This window comes from Vidua macroura, chromosome 10, assembly GCF_024509145.1.
Source record: "Vidua macroura isolate BioBank_ID:100142 chromosome 10, ASM2450914v1, whole genome shotgun sequence".
In the NCBI taxonomy this organism is placed as follows: Eukaryota; Metazoa; Chordata; class Aves; order Passeriformes; family Viduidae; genus Vidua; species Vidua macroura.
This window is the reverse complement of record NC_071580.1, coordinates 22,888,033-22,907,892: the sequence shown is the minus strand read 5'-3', so window position 1 is coordinate 22,907,892 and position 19,860 is coordinate 22,888,033. Positions and strand designations below refer to the sequence as shown.

The following is a 19,860-nucleotide window of genomic DNA, read 5'->3' as shown; positions in this document are numbered from 1 at the left end:
TAGAAAAATTAAAACTATCTCTCACAAACAACTTTCCTGAGAGTTTGAGTGACCAATCAACAATAACAATTTGTTGCTAACCAATAAAGTAATTGGCAAGAAAACTACTGACCAATTGGAGTCCCACACAAGGTCTCTAAAACTGTATAGAAAGGAGTTATGTGAATAAAGAATGGCCTTTTCCCACCATGAAGAAACTGGAGTCTGTGTGATTTATTCCCATATGACCAGCTAGTGCAATACACAATTCAGGTGGCCTGGCAGCTGCTTGAAGGTCACTAGATTGTTTCAGCTGCTGCATGTCCAGAAGTGAGAATAACAACATGCAACTGGGAGGCAGCAGTACCTAGCAGGCTGAGGGCTAAACTGGGGGCTACTCACCCTGGCTTTTCCCATGGAGGGAAGCTTTTAACAGCTGAAGCTCCAGCAGATCCTTAATAAAATTTACTTTCTGGGTATCAGGAGGCAAAACCTGGCTACTCATCCAAAATTGTCACTTCCTCTAGGCTAGAGACAAACAACTTCCAAGCTATATGCAGTCTTCACAGTTCCTATGTGCTCTCCTTGCTATCTGTAATCTGTCTCTTCCACCTCAGCTCCTTCCTTCTGTGCATCTCAGTTACCTCCTGCCCATCATGGAAGAAAAAGGACCAAGACAACCTGTCCATACCACACCACTACTGATCCCCATTTTCACCCCAGACAGAGCTAAAGCCAAACCTTTTGGCCCTGCACTGACCCTCTCCAATGTGCCATCAAAGAGAGATGAGAATGGTCTGCAGAAGGGAAGGAAGGAGCATGGGCCAGAATTCTGTGTGTGAGGCCTTTGCAGCAGGAGAGAGGCAGCAGGAGTTTAGAGGACCTGCAGGCTCCTTTTGTGCTGGTGCATCTTTATGCTTGTGAGCTGCTTCTACACACCATCTACATCAAGACAGTATTTTGTACGAAGGCCTCAGCCCAAAGAAACTAAGGGTTTCACGCAGCCTGAATAATAATAGTCAAAAAGAGTTTCAGGATGTATGTATTGCAAAACTGTTATTTTTACAGACCCTAATGAATACACTCTGACTGCATCTTTTTCTTGGTGCCAGTAATTTGCTAGAGTGGTTAAGATCCAGCAAAACGTTAGTGTTCAAAATTCCCATCAACATCAGCATGAGAAGGGACCCAGCCCAATGCTGGACCATCTCCTTGGTAAAACCATAACATCACAAAGCACATTAAACCTGACTCACACCTAGTGACAATGCTGCCAACTCTAACCCAAAATGTGATTATAAAATAATTCCCTCCATACTAATTAATATGGTAGAGCTGGTGAGGGAGTGATCAAACCCCTCCACACCAGAGGGAAAGTAGGTCCTCTGCTCAGACTTAACCATGCCATGGAATAATGCACACAGTTTACCAAAGGATCAGATTGAGCTGGTATTTTCACAGATAATTTCACAGCAATAAGAAAATCACACTGATTAGAGCCCTATACCATTTTCTAGACAATAATATTCACATTTGCTTAATACCAACTGTGCTACTTAATTGTCAGGGAGCATAATTTTCTACAGCTAAACTGTAACAACCACAAGGCATCCACAGCATCCAACAACCTGGCAGCACCTTCTGCTGCTCACTGATGGTGGAAACGGGGCCAGGTTACTCACACCATCTGCTGCAGAGGGGAGCCAGGCACTGGGGACTGCTGGGTGAAAGCCCCATTAGACAGAGGATGTGCAATTTAGATGGAAGTAAATAAATTCAAAAATAATCAGAGTGGAAAATAGAAGTCAAGGGAAATCTTCCCTCCAAATTCAAGATCTTTTAAGTCCCACAGAACAATCCCTGGGTTATTAACAAAGCATTACTTTTGGGTACTTGTGGACATTTTTGCTCTGTTAGGAATTGCCAGTAATAGTTGCCAACACTGAGAATAACCAGCTTTGACTAGAGCTGACTGCGAATTCAGAAGTGGTTTGGTTTCATATCAGATTAAAACCAAAGTAATAAGAAGCCCAGAAGAGCAAATAGCCTGAAGCCTTGGATGGTCAGTCAGACTGGAATCTTGGTTTGCACTATCATGCAGAGGACACCTAAGGCAGCAGTTACTCTCCCCATCTCTCCTGTTATCCCCTACTCTTCTCCTGAGCAACTTTCCTACGAAGGTTAGCCCCGTGCTAACTAGCCTTTCCCTAAAGTCAGGGACAAAGCACTTGTTTTTCATGGGGACAGCAAAGTCAAGCTTCACTATCTTCAGTAGCAGCAAAATTCTGCTGCTCTACATCGAAAAGTAAATTCACTCAGAGCCACTTTGCCACAGCTGGTGCTCAGAAAGGTTCATCTCCTACAGCCAGACCTTGGGATGGTGGGGACAGGTTGGAGCTGTGCTTGCCCATGAACTGAATGGGACCCTCTCCAGCAGCATCATCTGCTCATGCCCATGCAGTCTCTGTCAACCCTTCTAATCAGAATAAGATAATAGGCATTTTCATTTGGGCCTAAAAAACTTGGCTGCTGGCTTCATTTACAGTCTCTATCAAATATACAAATAGCACATACAATGCAAGTTAGTTGCTTGCCTGTCTTCCATGCCAACTCTCAGCACAGAATTAATGTTTTGATGGAATAATAAACCTCTCGAAATCTGAGCTGATAATGGACAGTCACGTTAGATGCTTAAATTATAGCAGCATGAACAGCCTTGCAATAATCAACCCTGCAACTGCCAAAATGTTTTCATTGTTCATTAACTGGAACCTTTTTTGCATTGCTAATCCTAATGAGCTGCCATTCTCATTACCATTCCAAGCACTGTCTGTAGCACATCTCTAGATTTCTTTTCCACCCAAACATACAATCTTATTCAACTGGCAGCCTGTTAATGCATTAAAAGCACAGAAATGGCTGCTTTAATGCGACTGTAATAAATCTACAGTGCAAGCACCTTGAGGGGAAAGTTCAGTTCAGTCTTCAAGAACTTTTGCTCAAGTAGCAAAACAGGAGGTCTTTTATTGAAGAGACCATACAATAGAGTTTAAGTTCCAAATCCAAAATCCATTGAAGTTGATGTGAATCTTTCCATTGATTTCTGTATACACTGAACTGTTTTAACTCCCTCCCTTCCTCTTCTGCTCCTCCCCAAGCATGAATAAGCGAATCCATGCAGAGATAGTGAATTTTCTTGCAGGGAACTCAACTGATGTCTGTGTAGGGAAGGCTCAGTACTCTAATGTACTGAGTTACCAATGTTATTTCCTCTACTCTGACTCCACAGTGGCAGAGGTCAAAGAGCTCAAAGCATCCAGCAATCCTTCTCAGTCCACAGGACAGGTCCTTTCTTTGTTAAATTTATTTAAATTTTGCACAAAATTTACCTCAGACTGAAAAGTTGCACTTCACTGCTCCATCTGCACTTGTTTGCAAGAAGGAACAGCCCAGAGCCACTGGTTTACGTAGCATCCATTTTCTGTGGAGGAAAATATGCAGGAAAGCATCTTCTGTAGCAGCAGATCCCAGTCCAGATGTAAGCAGCTTATTCATTGAGAGAGAGCAGAAAATAGATACTGTCACTTCACACTCGGTTGAGCACATAAAAAAAAAAGTCAGCAACTTGTTAATGGTGGGTAGTTCACTCACTTAACCATGAGAGGTTTTTTGAAGGAAAAGCCAGATGTGGAGCATGGTTTATTTTCAGTGTGACCCTCTTGTTTTTAAGTATAAGAGCCCCAAACCAGAGGATGTTAACAAAGTATTAGGCATCATTTTCAAGCAATTTCAGCCTTGAGCCACTGATTTGTTCCAGAGAGACAGTTGTTTCCTTCAGCTGGGAAGCAGGGAATATATTTCTCTCCCCTTCTCAAAAGAGACCACATCTGCAGAGAATATCACATATGAAGACACAGTAAGAATTGTTCAGATGGAGCATTTTCTAAGTTGTTCTCATGACAAAGAGTTTCAACATTAAAAAAACACCAAATGGGTGTAAGAGCTCTGAGTTCCCAAATGAAGCTGAAGCAAACACATAGATATAACACTGCAGTTTCTCTTCTTCAATATAAATTCATAACCAACTAAATACTTTTTCCACACTGACAAAGTATTTCCACAGTGACAAAGGCTCTGAACACATTAATTAAAGAGGAGTTTTGCATTTGAGGACAGCTAAGTTGTCTTTCACAAAAGCCCACATAATTTAATTTATTCCATCCGATTACTTAAAGCATCAAGAGATGTTTTACACAGGCACAGAATAATTTTTAGTTCCTGTCCTTGCTTCTCTCATCTCCATGGATCAACTAAAGTGTTTCTTTATGGTTTCCAATATATAATTCTTGAAGCAATGCACCCACTGAGTATCATATATTGCCTTGAGACACTGCCCCTGGGAAATCAAATAGCAGGCCCCAGGGACAGAAGGGTGAAAGGCAGGTGTAGAATATACCTTTCCTAAAAAAAACACCAAAAAAAAAAAAAAAAAAAAACCAAAAAAAAAACAAAAAAACAAAAAAAAAACAAACCTTAAAACATTATTTTTAGTCTGTGACACAAGCTTATGAAAAAGGTATTTTCAAGAAATCAGTGGGCTGAACATGTACTCAGAAACCAAAATTTCAGTTACAAGAATTGTCACTTGAAAGCAGCTCAGGAAGAGCAACACTAAGGACTTCTTCCACACAGGTCACCTTCAACCTGTGTAAACCTCTTGAGTGCCAAGACTCAAGGCAAAACTTTTTTAAAGAGAATTGCACTTTTAAGTTGGATAAAGAGAAAAGAATTCCCATATGTAAGTCAGTATTACTAAACCAGAAGTCTCACTGAAAGTCCCATAAAATCTCACCCCAAATTCTCACCAAATCCCAGCTCATTGTATCAGACATTTTGGCACTGAAACTATTTCAAAATTCTAAAACCCTATCCACCTATTTTAGTACTTCTCTAATATCATGGTATGAGGAAACAGCAGAAGATATTTTTATAGAAAATTATCTGTTTCTGCAAAGGTCCAAAGGACGGGTGGTGACCCAGCCTTACACTTTTGAAGCATACCAGCCTTTGTGCCACAATTTTAAGTTCCTTAGTACAGACTCTATAACCTGAAATCTAATGGATTTTCCCTCACCTCACTGTAAAACCTCAAAAAAGCAGCAAAGCTGGTTTTGAACTAGTCAGAAGGCAGACCCTTGAGACAAGGCTAAAACTTGCATCAAAGAGAATTTTCAAGCAGCCTCAAAAGCAGAGGGTGGTTTATATTCTCTTCCCCAGAGATCTTTTAGCTTAAACAGGCAAGATTAGGGTCTGACTTTGATTTGGCCAAGGCCAGACAGACATTAAACACAACTTTCAAGAATTAATGCTTATGAAATTCATTACTAGAATGTATGGAATTCTCCAAGGCCTCAAGATATTCTATAATATGGTTGGATTTCATACCAGTTTCCATGCAGGCACAACTAATTTTATCATGCAAACTTGATAACATGTTTGTAACAGGACTAATATAATCTTGAGAGAACAGTATTGCCAGAAGTACACTTAAAAATCCTAGACATAAATTCAAAATGCTGCCATATCCAGGCTGCACTCACTACACTCCTGTAGTGTAGATTTAAATTTAAGTGAAGACATGTCCTGGATTGTAAGATAAGTGTGTGTGTGTATTCTATTTCCCATCAGTCAGAGTTGGGGCACTTCTCTGCTGTTGATTGGGCAGTTTTTTCTTTATCTCTCCCACACCCAATCCTCCCTCCAGAAGATCTCTTCTGTCCATGGCCAGTGAGTGTCCCTGCATGGCTGAGAAAATTCCATCATCCCATGGGGAGATGCTGTGCCCAGAGGAGGAGCCAAGCATTCCTACCTGGATACAATCTGACCTTGGAACACCACAGCAGCCTTTGCCCACTGCATTCCCAGAGGAGCAGCTTTCTGCCCCACTGCATTCCCAGAGGAGCAGCTTTCTTCCCCACTGCATTCCCAGAGGAGCAGCTTTCTGCCCCACTGCATTCCCAGAGGAGCAGCTTTCTGTCCCACTGCATTCCCAGAGGAAGCCCAGGCCCATCTCCAGCAGCCCTGGAGCTTCAGAGGAAAACTCCAGCCTTGTCCAGGATCCCTGCTCCAGCAGAAGCACAGCTGGCACTGCAGGAGGGCTGAGCCCCCATGGAATGGCACTGCTGCCACCACCCTGACACACAGGGGGTCAGCTCCTATTCTCACTCTGGCAGTGGTTTGGTTTTTTTGTTGTTTGTAGTATTACATTTTTATTTTTTAGTTTCCCTAATAAAGAACTGTTATTCCTATCCCCCTATCTTTGCCTGAGAGCCCCTAAATTTCAAAATTAGAATAATTCAGAGGGAGGGGGTTTACATTTTCCATTTCAGGGGAGGCTCCTGCCTTCCTTAAGCAGACACCTGGCTTTTCAAACCAAGACAGGACTAAACTCATCCTTAGCCATGCACTCATTGAGTGACCATTGCCTCATAGAATGGCTTGGGATGGAAGGGACCTTAAAGATCATTGTGTTCCAGCTGCCTGCCATGGCTGGGGAGAATCCCCTCCCCTGACCTGCTGGTCACACTTCTCTTGATGCAGCCCAGGATGGCTTTCGGAGCTGCAGGCACACTCTGCTGGCTCATGTCCAGCTTCTCACCCACCAACACCCCCATGTCCTTCTCCTCAGGGCTGTTCTCAGCCCATTCTCCACCCAGCTTGCAGCCATGAGTGGGACTGTGTTTAAAAAACGTTGTTTTAACCCCTTCAAACACTTGCTGAAGTTAATGTTAGAGTGGTACTCTCTGCTGGAGTACTTCTGTAATAGGATTGTCCTGAGCCAGGCGTAGCACCTTGCACTTGGCCTCATTATACTTCATGAGGTTTGCACAGGCCCACCTCTGCAGCCTGTCCAGGTTCCTCTGGATGCCATCCCTCCCCTCCACCATGTCAACTGCACCACATAGCTTCTCCTTTCTTTCCTTAAACCAGCTTCTTAAGAAGCTTCAACTCAAAGAACTAAGAATACAATGGGTGCAGAACAGAAAATCTGTGGACGTTTCATCTATCCTGTCAAGGGTAGACAAAGCCTGACCACACTGCCACAAAAAAAAAAAAAAAAAAAAAAAAAAAAAAAAAAAAACCCACAAAAAAAAAAAACTACTCAGTGAAGCAGATGGTTCCATCTCAGTGAAACTCAGCTGATTATAGGCTTGAATAAACCCTGTAATAACAGAGTTGTATGACAAGCAGAGGGTAGGCCAGGCAGAGACTATCTTGACCTTCACTAACCAGAATCCAATAGGCAATTATCCATCCTTTTCTGCTCATCCGATGCAATCACTTAGGGAAGAGATGGGACAAGCACTGACGAGATATCTCTTACAAAATTTGACCATCAAAATCCAGGAGAGCACCTACAGAAGAGGGAAGAAAATTACTCCAAAGTGAGACTGAAACAATGTGTTTGAAATACCATTGTACCACCAAAAAAAACCCACCAACTCCTAGCTCTAAAGCCTTCTACTAGCTCCAAGATAAGTGTTATGCCTGACAGACAAATGGGAGTTGAAAAGATTGCCTGATGTGCAGCAGGCTGAGAAGGAAAAAATCAAAACCACTGTTTAACAGAAGTCAGACTGATCCCTGGGTGCTCCTGTGAAAGAAATCAGGCCACTTCATCACTGTATTTTCTCCCCTTCCCTTCTATGTGCCAGCTACAAGTTGCACTCAGAAAAAATATGAGAAAATGCATGAGAAAAGCTTTTAAAAAGCAGTAATTTAAATTCCATATTAGGAGGTGATTTTTTTGTGTTTCCCAATATGAAATTCCATATGTTGGAGCATAATGAACCCCGAGGTAACTAATGACTGTGGAAGGCATTCTTTCTTGGACTTGACTGGTTCACATGAACACTAGTGAGCTGCACAGAGCTTCAGAAGGATCCATGGATAAAAATTTTCCTGCCTTACTTCAGGTAAAGAGAAGAGCACCAAAAGGTGCCACCGGTGCTTTCCCTACTTTCCCAGGAGAGAGGATCCAGGCAGTTGCTGCTGGAACACTGCACTCTGGGCTTCCCCAGGAGACCTACTGCACAGCAGGCAGCATTCAGTTGTTCATGTGTGTATCCATACAGCCCTTGACATGTTCCTTGGTTTGTAAGAAACTGCTTGGAGCAACCTTTACATCCACTTAAAACAACAGAGGCATCAATTTTCAACTCTTGTTCTTATCCACATCCCTTGGAAGACAGTGGGAAATTCAATTTGTGTTATGTATTTCTGTCTAAACCTGAAAAATCTGTAGATTTTTCTGTAGACATTCTATTTGTCTGTCTATTATCTGTCACCAGGTATGGGAATAAATCACAAGGGACTGCATTTTCTTCATGGCGGAAAAAGGCCATTCTTTATTCACATAACTCCTTTTTATACAGTTTTACAGACCTCATGTGGGACTCCAACTGGTCAGTAGCTTTCTTGCCAATTACTCTATTAGTTAGTAACAAGTTTTTATTCTGTATGGATTGGTCACTCAAACTCTTGGTGTGTATGTGCAGGGAAAGTTGTTTGTAAGAGATAGTTTTTATTTTTCTATCTAACGGTGCAAAAACAATTTATACAGTTTTGTTTTGTTGTTTTGTTGTTTTGTTTTTTTTTTTACCCAGGAGTAGCTTGTTATCGTAACTAATTGCTCACAACAGGATTGCTTTCACATGGGAATTTGCAAAATGCTGGCTTTGACAAGGCCAGACACTGATTCCAGGAGAGCAGGCCTGATTTCATGAAGCCTTTCTCTATGATTTTTTCTTCCTTTCTGCAACAACCAGGAATGCTGCTTCCATATCAAGGTACAATTTTAGGTTGCAGGGTGCAAAGCCTGATGCTGGGGGAGCCACTCTCTAACCAGTCAGAAGCAGTACATGTAGCAATACTGTCAGTGTTTGTCCTAAGTTTCCCAGAGGTTTTTCCAAGTAATGTCCTGTCAATAAGCCTGACATAAAAAAAACCCTGCCAAGCAATTAATCCAGGTCTTGGATGCCCAGACTTAAGCATGTAGCCAATACAGGAAATGGATCTTTCTGCACTTGAACCAGCTGTCAGAAGAGGAGAGCATTCCAGGATGTGCAGTCCCAGACATTTGATTCAAACACCAACTTCACTGCTGTTAATCTGCTGTGTCTGGCTCTTGCAAGCAGGCTGCACTTGGCTTCCACAGATAAATATTTCAACTCCCAACCATATTGGAAATCCAGCCATTTTCTATGGCATAGCAGCACAAGCAAAATTGGCAATTACACTAATGTCCTGTTTATCATACAAACATAGCCCCTAAGATCTGCAGTTGAGAAAGGAATATTTTGTTTCCCACGTGGAGATGGTAAGCATATCATTAGACAATTTACTGCTATTGACAGATACTACATGTATTAATCTTCTGCTAAAAACACTGAAATGCACACTGACAAAATAAAGGAGAAATCCTGGCAGTTCTTGAAATAGGTGTTTCATCCACATTATTTAGACAATAATTCAGATCACAGTTGGAGAGTGAACACTAATTTGTGAATTTAAGCATAGATTTCCCTTGTCATTTTAGTCAGCAAAATGTTTTGTTATTGGAACATTAACAGAGGGAAAAAAAAGAAAGAAAAAAGAAACAATCATTTAAATAAAATCAGGACAGAGTGTGTAAAATAGGAATTCCTAAATGCAACATATGTTGTCAGCTTCTTTCTGACATATTTTGAGGTTTCTTCCTCAATAGTTCTTTAATTAGAATGGGATGACCTGATTAAAAGGGTAAGCTAGGGAGATGTGGCATTTTTCTAGATATGTGAGCAGCATAACTAAAACCTGCACACACTTTATTTTTTCTTTAATAAAGTTTATAAGCTCTCCTATCCCATACATGGAATTTCAAAGAAAAAACCAAGCACTCAATAAAACACAATGTGATACTTACTTAAGAGTATTGGCAAAGGATATCTTCAGTGTCTTCATAAGCACTCAGCATCCGGTGAGACCACACAAATCTCTGCAGAAATACACAAGCCAGAATCCAAAATATTTGCCATCTATACAACTTGAAAGCAAAACTCTCTCTTGTTTTTCAGCATAGCAAATGGCTTTTCATGGAAAATGGAAATCCTCACTCAAAAAGCAAGTAGCTGATGCAGATTAAAGCAGGTTTCTGTCAGTCTGTTCAAGCTTACCCTTGGGTTAGCCTGCTCAGAAGCCAGCAGCTTGTGAAGATCATGAAACAGCCAGATGTTTTATCCAAGAAAACGTTCTATCCTTTACCATCTGTATTGTATTGGTGTCTAAGGTGGGGAAAGAGGAAACATAGTGTTAGAGGAGGAATAATAAGTTATTCAAAATTACATAAGACAGTCACACATGGAAATAGCAAATATATCCTCTCCACACAGGGAAAAATTGGTTGGTTCTTTTCCCTATTTAAAAATGCTAACCTTTAACTAACAGATAACATAGCTGTATCTTTCACAGATTTCTCTTTTGAGGATATCAATTACTACACATGACCTTCCCTAAGTAAAAAAAAAAAAAAAAAAAAAGATAATTTAACTTACAATAAAAAAATCTTATAAGTACAAATGAAGAAGTTATTCTTTCTCATTTTACGGAGAGAACTGGAAGGTCTTGCAGGCCAGTGATGAGAAACTTGAACTTTGACTTAAAATTCCTCTTTATTTTTGGCTCATGAGATTCAAGTTACTTGCCCTCTTTCACTCTGATTCCCTTTTTTTTTTTAATTTAGGCAGAAGTAGATTCATCTGCACAACTACCAGAAAATCTTTTTTCATTTCTACACACTTTTTATAAGAAAACCATTACATCTACTGTCCAGACTTTTCATGTAAGTGTTAATAGCATCAGGTGATGGTTGTATGAACAGTTTCTGGGCCCACATATCCATTCTCTCTAGATTTGAGTGAATGCTAAAGTGAGCTTATAATCTGCACAGTGAGATTCAAGCCTTTCTATTGCCCTCAGTTTGATACAGAACCAAACAAAAAAAAAAAATCCAAGCAAAAAACTGCTGGAACTAAAAAGCTTGCAAAGGTTAAGAGTCCTTTTCTCACTTTCATCATTTAAGGCTACACAACAGAAGATGCACAGTTTTTCATAGTGAAAGAAACCATACATATGTTACTGGATTAGGTATCCCAGCACGTTGAAAATGCCTTGAAAACTTTATGCCTATGAAAAATGCTGACTAGTAAATATACATCTTTAGGCAATGCAGACACCAATAAGGAGAGCAGGGCTCCCACCACAGCAGTCACATGTGAACGTGATGGTACAGAGAACAGAACAGAATTCACAAATCATATTGAATTGCTTCTCATGTTTACAGCCCTGGGCAACAAGATAGAACTGAAAGCAACTGTGCTCCTCTTAGCAAGTTGTTTGATTTTGGAGGACTTGAGAAAGCCTCAAATTCTAATGCACAAGGATAAGGAACAAGCACTGGCTTCAGAAAGTCTTGTTGTATGCCAAAAGCAGCATGCACTGACCTAAACCTTTAAGATGGTAACATATATCTGAAAATACATCAACACCAATCCAATTTACAACAAAGTGATGATGAACCCTCTCAATATCAGCCAGGTAAGCAAAAATCCTTTCAAGAACAGGGGAAGCCATACACTTCCTTGAGCACAATTTGCTCACAAGCATTCTAAATGCAAAGTATCAAAGGTGGACAGAGAACAAGCATGGAGGAAAAAGACGCAAATAAATTCTATTCATCAGTCTGGAGATACTAGATTATCTGGAATAGAAAACAATTGTGTTCTCCATAGCAATTCCTTAAAATCAACGTGGAATAGACTCATACCTGGATATGGCTCAAAGTCATAGTTTCAAACACCAGAGGCTAAATGAGATTGAGAAAGTTGCTTGCAATCAATACAGTTTTCTTCCATTAAAATCACAGTAGATTCAGACTATTATGGAAATGTGCTAATTGGCACAGCATGGAGAACTGCAACTTCAAACACCACTGAATAAAACATATTCCACAATTTTGGTTTGCCTTTTTTCTTACTTCCAAATGCACCTTTCACAAAGCAAGCTTGGTCACCACACTATGCAGTAATAGCCAAGGGAACAGGAACTCCCACTGATGAAATACTGCTGGAGAAACATGACCAGAATGGGGAAAGGGGATTTGAAAACAAAATGTGGAGAAAGCAGAAGCAATTTCAAGTGTAACAGCAACAGAGTGCTGTTTTAGCATAGCCTCAGTGGCACAGCTGAATCACCTGTAGCACCAAGCCTGGGCAGAGCTCATGTCACTGTCCACAGAATGTGGATCTTCCCCAGCCAAGGGAAGTGGGCATCCTGGTTTTAGTGTGCTGGGAGGGGATGGGAAAGGGGATGGGAAAGGGGATGGAAAAAGGGATGCTGCCTACCCATGCGTAGTGCTAAGAATGAACACAAGGACACACCACCTTTCTCATTCAATTGCTTGACTCTGGTAGGTAAAATTACTTCCACAGCAGTAGCCCACATAACCAAATTCTCCTATTTCAGCCTGATCTAGCAGCCTAAGATTCAGAAATCTGTTGGTGGAATACTTCCTTGAGGGTGGCTGAGGCCTTAGCATGGAGCTCTTCCCATAATCCATGGCATTCAAAGTATTAGAAGACAATGTACCATATATTCTTCCCATCTATTACTGGATAGAAAAAGTGTATAGGTGCATAGTTAGGAGCCTCCAGGTAAGTAGGGATGTGGATCTCAGGATGAAGATGTCGTCAAAAAAGTAAAAATCTTTCACACCACCAGCCTATAATTACCTCTTCTAACTTAATACAAAGCTCACTCATCCATGCTTTTTCCCTCTTAGATAAGTTCAAATTTGAAAAAATGTTGTCTTTGTAATTTGTAACATTTATACAGAAAGATTTATGTCCTTGATTAGGAGGAAGATACTTTAGGACATATTTGGAACTGGTTATTTTTTAAGAAACATGAAGACAAAATTACACTTTTAGGGCCTGACTTAGTGTTTTACAGGAGTTTTACAAGGCAGCGAATCTCCAATATTGGCTATCAAAATCAGGGAATCCCACCTATTATATGCTATACTAGAAATACAGTCCATTAGAAGCACAAGAGCAATGGTTTGATCCTGCTTGAGATGAAATAACTTTGCAAGTAAAGTTCTAGAGAGCTGACAAATTTAATAACTCTAAGAGCAGCTGTATTTTTGAGTTACTGTTAGTCCTGTCTAATCCCAGTGAAATGAGGCACTGGCACAACAGCCAGTCATGACAGAGGGTCTCACACAGTAAACATTGTTCAGAGACATTCTCAAATGCCTTTTCCCTGAGTTAAAACACTGTGCTCCCCCATTCAAACAGGATTAATAAAATAAAGAGCACATGACATACCTGTAACACAGCCCAGCACTCCCCTTGGAGGAGATGACTCTAAAGATTCTCCCAAAATACAAAGATCACCACACCTGCCAGGAGAGCACTGAGTGGTGCTGCCAAGTGAATGCACAACCCAGCCATTGTCCACAGCTGTGAACATCCCCATGACTGACAGCAGAAACAGACCCCATCAAAGGCACACTGTTAGGAAACCTGCCAGCCTTCAGGCCAGCTTTTGACCACTGATGCCACCATTCAGTGACAGTGAACAGTGGCTGCTGTCTAAAAGTTATGCTGGAGAGTAGGTATGTACTGATGCACTTGAACTGAATGTGATGAAAGCAGAGCACTTCAAACCTTATCTCCAGTTCAGAAGCTGGAGATTCAGTCTGAAGTGGGCATGGAACAGTCTCCTTTTCACAATAGTTGCAGCTGGCTCCAAGTCAACCAAGCTCTACAGGATTTCTGTTAAAGAGATGATAATTGAATTCATTTGACATTTGGAGCAAACTCTTGTCAGAACTCAGGCACCATGCAAACTTTCCCCTCTTCCCTAGCCAGGGTTTTCGTTGCTTCTGTTCTCAAGTTTAGGCTATCACCCATCTGTATCCGCTCCAGTGAGTGTCCCATTAAACAATCCTGGAAGTTAAAAGGACATTTTACTAAAAATCTGAGTTCTCATATCTCACGATAAGGCCCAACTGCACGGTGCTACTCGTGATGATTGAAAGCAGGGCCTAAAAGCCCAGCTATGTGCAACAGTAAGGACAGTCAAGGAACAGGAGCCCTGAAATCCTGACTGCATTTAGGGCCTGCCTAATCTAATATTCCAAGAATGGTCAGGACCAGGCACTTCATAGGATCTGCTTCACAAACAAAACTCTAAACATAGGTTGCATCTCTCAAATAATGTGACATTAGAAAATGATACTTTAGACAGGGAAGTCTGTACTTCATTAATTACCAATAGTAATTACTTAACAAGAATGGAATTCTTTCCCCTCTAACATATGGTTTTAGATGAGAGAATTACTACTTCCACAATCACTGGAAAAGTAGACTTCATTATCTGGAGTGTAGAATTGGAGGGCTTACTTTAATGTAAGCCATATGCTGGGATGCCAAGTCATCACATGGGTACTGTGTTTGGGAAGTTCTTGTCACAGTTACCCTACATTTACCCTCTAGTGAGGGTAAACTATTTAACTTCTCATTTATGTTGGCTTTGTTTCCCATTTTCTAAGCACACTTAAAACTTTCCAACATTGACGTACATGTCTTACTTGAAACAAACTCCCTATCCTTCCAAAAAATCCCCAGTACTTAAAAGAAAATTAAAAAGCACTTCCATTTACCACAGAATACTTAGGTTCAATTGCAGCATCTGTTTTTTAAACAGAGTTCCTGATTTCTAACTGAGTTTGCCAGCTGGGCTAAATCAAGTCACAGGAGTCAGCTGTTTTCAGAGAACATCTCAAGTGACCCTTCACGTCAAAAACTAAGAGTGTGTGTAAATTAAAAGGAAAAATTATTCAAGTAACAAATGCCACATGGTGTAAGCGTTTCATTTCCAGACTTACAACCAGATAGTGTCCCCAGGCCACCACAGCAAGGAAGCTGCAAGGCACCAAGAGCCCGACAGGGAACTCAAATTGCCAAGGGAATGCCAGGGACCACATGCTCCAGCAGCAGCCTTGCAGAGCCTTCAGGTGTGCTCTCTGACACCCTCAAGCAGGGATACTTGGAAGTTCCCTTAAATAGTACTGACAGCCTAGAGTTTCCTGGTTTCCTCCCCACTCTGCTGTTCAGTGCCCTGCATGGAGCTCTGGATACAGAGACACCCCTCATCTCACACAGGGGTCAATGGCTTCTTTATTCAAACTCTGGAGGAAAACTCAGAGTCCTTTTAATGCTTAAGCAAACAGTGGCAAGGCTGGAGGTCATGAATGTGCCCATTTCCCCAGATAAAATGGATGACAGCTCAGGATTCCTCAATTTATTTTTAGGACAGGGACAATTTATTTAACGTAGTGGCAAGCACCATTGGCAGAATAATTCCTAAAAAATCCTATTATGGAAGCCTTTATTAAGACATTTATGTAACTCTACCTTGCAAACTAAGCCTCTCCCTCCCTTAACCACTGGGTCCAGGCTGCAACCTGTTGCCTTTACTATTCAGATTGGAGATTACTTTGAGCCAGGTGTGTTGTCGTGGATCTGGATGCCTCTGTCACTGCCAAGCAAAGCTCCTCTCCAGAGGGTCACTGCATACCACAGTTTGGAGCTTCCCAAATGAGCCCTGAGGGACACAGCCAGAGATCTGGTCCCCCCTGAGCTCACATGGCTCAAGCTCTCTAGGCAGAGCTACTGAGCTCACTCTGGGCAGTGACTTGTTCAGAACCAGCTGTGGGGCTCTGGCACTCCTCTGTGCCACATCTGCTCAGGCAGCTGGACAAGATGGTCACTGCAGGTCCCTTCCAACTGAAACTATCTATTCTACATCCACCAGCCTTCGCTGAGGCTGTACTCAAACCCTGCAACTTGTTCAGCTTCTCTGCTTGAGCTTAAAAATCGAGGTGTTTGGAAAAGAAAGAGTAATTCTGTTCCACTTGTACCTTTGACAAAAGAACATTTTGTTTTCAACTTAAAGTAAACTGACAGATAAGTGAAATTGTGACATTGTACAGATCCTGATGGCCACATCCATTCAGACCACCTGACAGTCCTGTGAAGTAATTAGTTTGATTTGCATAATACCTGCTCTGCAATAAATCCTTGGACCTTTACCAGCTCATTGACTTTCCTCTGTCCCTCTAATGCTGCAGCCTTGTGGAATGAGGAGAGGAGAGGAGAGGAGAGGAGAGGAGAGGAGAGGAGAGGAGAGGAGAGGAGAGGAGAGGAGAGGAGAGGAGAGGAGAGGAGAGGAGAGGAGAGGAGAGGAGAGGAGAGGAGAGGAGAGGAGAGGAGAGGAGAGGAGAGGAGAGGAGAGGAGAGGAGAGGAGAGGAGAGGAGAGGAGAGGAGAGGAGAGGAGAGGAGAGGAGAGGAGAGGAGAGGAGAGGAGAGGAGAGGAGAGGAGAGGAGAGGAGAGGAGAGGAGAGGAGAGGAGAGGAGAGGAGAGGAGAGGAGAGGAGAGGAGAGGAGAGGAGAGGAGAGGAGAGATGGCTTGCCTCTGGTCAGGGGAATCTGAAGCAGCATGTTTGTCTTACCTACCATACTTTCCCACTCAAAACCAAACTGGCATTCCACAGGGAACATAACACAGCACTCTTGTCTCAGGCTTTTTCATCACCTTATTCCATGGACATGCTTTGAAGACTTCTTTTGGAGGCCTTGCTCACCTTTAGGTGGCCAAAGGATTCACCCTAAAACACACATTATATCATGTCCAGATCCAATCCAGAAAAGTGCTGAGTATTGAGTAGGAGCACATTCAGAGCAGAAAATAGGATGCTTTCACCACAGCCCTTCAGCAAATGGACTGACCCCTTGTCCTTCAGCCAAACATCCACAAACATCTTAGAGTTTCTAAACAGACAATGTTGAGTTAGCTGGCATATCTGGCACAGTTCCCAAAAACCACTCCTGGTAGCTGTCTTTTGAAATGGTGAGCTCTAGATCTATTTTGGTTCCAATGACAATTTGCCTTCCTCAGTTCACCAGGTATGAATCAACAACGTCAACTTTCCAAACAATGTTCAAAGTGGAAATTTAACAGTCAACATGCTTCTGCTTCCTCAGGCTGTATCTCTAGACTTTGAAGTGGTGATTACTTTTGCAAAACCTCATTTTATAGGCTTGCCAACAGATCTCCACATAGATTGCAAATTAACTAGCACTGAAAGCTGCAACTGGGGTCCTCATTAGCACACAGTCATTTCCAGTGCTTCTCTCCAGCTTCCTAGATCATTACTTGAGCTCTGAACTAAATCCAGCATCATAATTAAACTACCCCTTTTAACTTGAGACCCTATAAAATTGCAGTCTAGTTTATTCTGCAATCTGCTTGTGCTTTGTGTTCTGACGGAAGCACAGGTTTGCTTTTTCTGATACTTTGTTATTTGAATTTTATTTTTACAACCCAAACAAAGCAGTGAAAAGTGTTTGATTTCATTTTTTCCTGGGTTGAGCTTAGCTTTAGGCCTTCTTTGATTTTCAATGTCAAATATGGCAAGACTATCCTTCAGGATTTGCAGACCCAACCTGAGAGATATTTACTAGAGGAAGAGGAGGGAAGTGAAAGATAAAAGTGCAAGTACCAAATCCAGCACCTTTCTCTATGTAAGGAACCTTAATCTAGAGCTCCCATTTTCTAGTAAAGGAGCACTCAAGGTTTTGACTCTTTAATCAGTCGGGAACCAAACTTCAAATTCTGTCATTGGGGCAAAAAAGAACAATCAAAAAAGAGTAAATATTTTACCAAACCCACATTTTCAGCAGCTGAACTGGAACTTGCCATCCTCCCACAGTGCCACAAACTAACTTTCAAGTTCTGATCAGCAAAACCCAAAACAAGGTTCAAATACCTGCCAAGGCAAAGCATTGCTGAGTCTGGGGCAGCAGTTCCAAAGGTCCCACTCAAGTTGTAGGTGCCTTTAGATTTCACATGAAATTCCTCACTCTTGACAACCCATAAGGGAGCAGCATTTACTGTAAAAAAAAAAATTAAAAAAAAAAAAAACCAACAGCCCTAAACCAAAGAAAAAGCTGGGCTTTGATTAGTATTGAAATGATGCTTCCAGTGAGTCAGTGAAATTCTCTAACTTTTGAATCTAGCTAGGTGTAAACCAACATGTTGAGTAGTTAGAAGATAAAAAAGAGAAGGTTTATAGAAAAAGCAAGAGAAATGGTTTTGGACACTTCTGCTGGAGCAAACAAACGCTTGGCTTCTGCACTGACTCATTGTTGCTGCTTCCCATACTGTAGGTGGCAGATGGAAATTGAGCCAGGCATTAAAATGCTACCTAAGTCAGGATTTTATGCTTTCATGCAGTGTCTCAATTAATCAAAGTTTTGCTATAAAATTCGAGCGGCAATGCTCAAAGCCAAGTCAAGTCATAAAATACAGCTGATTAATTTCCCTCTAATTTGTATGATAATTAAAATTCCAACTTTTAATTCTGTTAATTGTCCTCCCACAAGGAGGTTGATTGGGCTTTGCTAATACATGCTGTGAAAATGCATTTCCCACAGGTCTGTCTTTGTTTCCTTTAAAATGCAATGCTTTTACATAATTATCCCTTAACTTCCATAGATAAATGCAAGCTTATCTCTGGCCTGTTTTGACACAAGTCCCCATGTAACTTAAGCTGTGTCCATAAATCACATGCTCAAAGTCATTAGGTGTTTCATCAAAACATTGTGCCAGTGTGTGCTTCTCTGTGACTTTTAATGAGCAATTAAACTTGCAAAAGACAGAGGGGAGGAAAAATTTAGAGTAAAAAAATACATACACATTCTCTCCTGGAAGTCAAATATCTCTGAACTGGAAACAGACAAAATATGTGATACAGCAGATATCCTCTCAGCAGACATTCCTCTCAGCTTCTGCTTTCCATAATCCCAACAAACTGCATGTGAGAACAGTCAGAGGAGAGCTGAGCAGAGCTGGCACCTGCACACCTGGAAAAGAAAGTTTAACTGGTAAAGCTGCAGTCAGCCTCCAGCTTGTGCATCCCTGGCTGGCTATAAGATAAACTTATCCTTTACCTGATAGATCTGAATGGAGAGTCTTACCAGTCCCTTCCTTGGGACACAGCAGTTATTTGGGGTACACAGACAATACCTGCCATGCTGTCTGCCATGAATCAATATATTATGGCCATTGCAAAGAAGTGACAAAAAGTCCTCTGTGTGTACTCTGTCTCTGGACACATTCAAAAGTTTTGCATAAGCAGGGATTGAGGTGAGGCTGGTAAATCCATCAGCATTTGCACTCAGTCTTGCCTGGTTATCAGTGTCCATGCAGACTCTTTTTGTTCCTCAGAGTATGAAATGTCCACGTGCCTTCTGCCCTTTCATGTTCCTTGGATTTCCTTTCTTTACACTTCCCTGGCTTATACCTTTTTCTGTATAAATGGGCATCACATCATAAGGACACAACATCAAAAAAACTCCTGTCCTAGGCTGCAAGATGTGGCTGGGGTGTGTATTCTATCAGCATCTGTCAGAGCTGGGGCAGTTCTCTGCTGTTCACTGGGCAGTTTTTTCTTTCTCTCTCCCACAGCCAATCCTCCCTCCAGGAGATCTCTGCTGTCCATGGCCACTGAGTGTCCCTGCATGGCTGAGAAAATTCCATCATCCCATGGGGAGATGCTCTGCCCAGGGGAGGAGCCAAGCATTCCTACCTGGATACAATCTGACCTTGGAACACCACAGCAGCCTTTGCCCACTGCATTCCCAGAGGAGCAGCTTTCTGCCCCACTGCATTCCCAGAGGAGCAGCTTTCTGCCCCACTGCATTCCCAGAGGGAGC

The 19,860-nt window shown here is 41.7% G+C and overlaps 1 long non-coding RNA gene across 2 annotated transcripts; it reads right to left on the bottom strand.

Moving 5' to 3' along the window:
• Positions 1-3,055: 3,055 nt before the first annotated feature.
• On the bottom strand, positions 3,056-18,998 carry LOC128812156 (uncharacterized). 2 transcript variants are annotated; one of them, XR_008438626.1, is made up of 6 exons: positions 18,840-18,998; positions 17,913-18,036; positions 10,194-10,301; positions 9,944-10,015; positions 7,270-7,394; positions 3,056-3,866 (listed from the first exon to the last, which is right to left on the bottom strand). It is a non-coding gene; the product is annotated as an uncharacterized LOC128812156 (long non-coding RNA). The 2 variants fall into 2 exon arrangements; XR_008438627.1 differs by having other exon boundaries at positions 3,056-3,525.
• Positions 18,999-19,860: the final 862 nt, after the last annotated feature.